Source organism: Elephantulus edwardii, unplaced genomic scaffold, assembly GCF_000299155.1.
Source record: "Elephantulus edwardii isolate Elephantulus edwardi_28Jun2011 unplaced genomic scaffold, EleEdw1.0 scaffold00227, whole genome shotgun sequence".
In the NCBI taxonomy this organism is placed as follows: Eukaryota; Metazoa; Chordata; class Mammalia; order Macroscelidea; family Macroscelididae; genus Elephantulus; species Elephantulus edwardii.
The window spans coordinates 2442208-2444521 of NW_006399977.1; the positions used below are offsets into that span (position 1 = coordinate 2442208).

Sequence of the window (2314 nt, forward strand, 5' to 3'; positions counted from 1 at the left end):
GGCACAGGACAGAGTGGAGTTTAGGGCTGTTGTACATAGGGTCGCTATGAGTCGCAGGCGACTCGACGGCACATAACAACAACAACAACATCCCTCTGATTAAAGTCTTAAAAATTTATCCTGAAAAGGTGATAGGTAGAACAACCCTAATTCCCACTGAGATGATTAAAACAGCAAGATGAGCAAGTCAGGAAGGAGAATTAGGAATTCCGCCTTGAATGGGTATTTTATATGTCTGTCAAGTGCTTCTTAGATTCTGTAGAAGAGCCAGTTTACTTTGATGTGTTTGCTTTTCTCTTCCCCACATTCAAATAAATAGAACAAATTCTATTATACTTTAAAGTTCCCAAATAAGACACAAAATTAATCTGGAATATTACTGCTATGGCTAGACAATGCTAACCTTTTCTTTTTCAGCCTGCTAAATTATTCCTTTTTTATTTTTCCTCCAAAAGCATTTGGTTTTGTTTGTGAGTTTTTTAAATTATGTTTCATTCATGTACATTTCCCCCCCACTCCCTCCCTCTATTCACCAGAGTCCTAACCACTTTAATGCGTAGGAAGTATGGAGAGGTTTCTTTGTTAATCCAGGAGCCTCCATAAGGTGGTGTGTTTTTACCAAACACATTGGCAAGTGGCACCATGGATTTGAGAAACTAATGATAATGTTCAGTCTCTCTTTTCTAGAACAACATGGTGGGTGTCAATCTCTGCTTCTGCTAGAATCCTAAACTTGCGATGATTAACTGTAACTACTCCAACCTCAATTTTGGAAGGTTTGAAGCCAATTAATAGCACAGTAGACAGGCATATAATTGCAGTTTCAACTGTCTGTTCAAATGGACAAATTTCTTCACTTTTTCCCCCCAAGGAAGTTGATTAACTCAATTTGTTTAACTCCTGCTGCAGTGACTTTAAACCCAGTCATAACCTACACAATCACACTTGTACACCCACCAATTAAGATCATGCAACAACCAAGAGACCTCATTTCAGCACTGTGTGTGGAGACCTGAGCAGTATCTGCAGTTCTCTTACATAACATGTAAGGAATCTCATAGGCAGACTTGTATTTTCAATTAGCTGCTTCATAACAAGCCCCCTGTACGTGGGATCTACTGTCAGTGCTCATTGCTGTCATCAGGATGTCACTATGCTAGATGGAATCCAATAAATCGTCAGGTACAAATTATTTAAATTTGTTCTGTGTAACAATTACTGCACAGTCTCTGACATCTTAAAAGTAAATTCTACTTGGTAAATGCAGCCCTTGGGTAAAAAAAAAAAATTAACGTGTTTGTCAAAACCAGCACTCGAATTACAAGACTTGTTGGTACGTCCTCTACAATTTGAAGTGCCTCTCTTTTCTCAAAGGCATAAATACCATCCAATTTTTTCTGTACTATTGTTTTTATCAGCCATGTCTTGCTGAATCAAAGCAGCTGAATGTGACACAAGTTCAATATTATTTTATTAGATAATTAACTCATCTTTCTGGGTATTTGAGATACTGAACAAGCAAAGCTTAGTCTCATTTAACTACTGTGAATATCTTTTTCATTCAAGAGTTGTGGATTTCTGTAAGCGTCTCAGTCTCCTGAATAAAGACAGCAAAGGAGAAGTAAAGTAAGCATACATAGACCTCACCTTGTAATGGAAGCTCAGTGAAACATCTTTGCTCTTGGTCTGTACATGGCTGGTGATGAGAACTGTAGCCAGTTCCTTTTTATCTCCTCCCCCCACCCAGTTGTTACCTGGTAGTCTGGTTTTCTTTCCCAGATGACTGAGTTCCACGTGATGTGACTGAATTCCCTCTGAGGGCTCCTCTGGTGCCTTTCAAAACCTGTGCTACCCTGCAGAGTGACGCCAACATTTTCTGGACTGTTGAAAGTCTGGTTGCAAAGAATAGTCTTTATTCTTTATCTTTGCAGCAGTTGCAGTAAATTCTCGTTTGACTCAGCTTTTGCTTCTCTCACAACCTAATCCTTCTACAAATACAGTGCAAATAAATTGCTAGAAAAAGAAAATAAAAATGTCAAATACATACAAAAGAAATTAAATAAGTTAAAAAACCAATAAAGATAAAATACAAGTTATGCTGTCAAGTTACAAAATTTCTAAATATTCTTATATTTTGCGTTGTTTTTACTGCAGATGAATAACAAAGATTTAGTGGGCTGGCTCTAAACTAAAGACTTGTTGTTGTTGTTGTTATGTGCCATCGAGTTGCTTGCGACTCATAGCGACCCTATGTACAACAGCCCTAAACTCCGCTCTGTCCTGTGCCAATCGCACTGTCTCCAACACTCCCATC

General features: G+C 38.3%; 1 pseudogene; it reads right to left on the minus strand.

The window, feature by feature from the left end:
• Positions 1-669: 669 nt before the first annotated feature.
• LOC102851223 lies at positions 670-1141 on the minus strand (annotated as a pseudogene).
• Positions 1142-2314: the final 1173 nt, after the last annotated feature.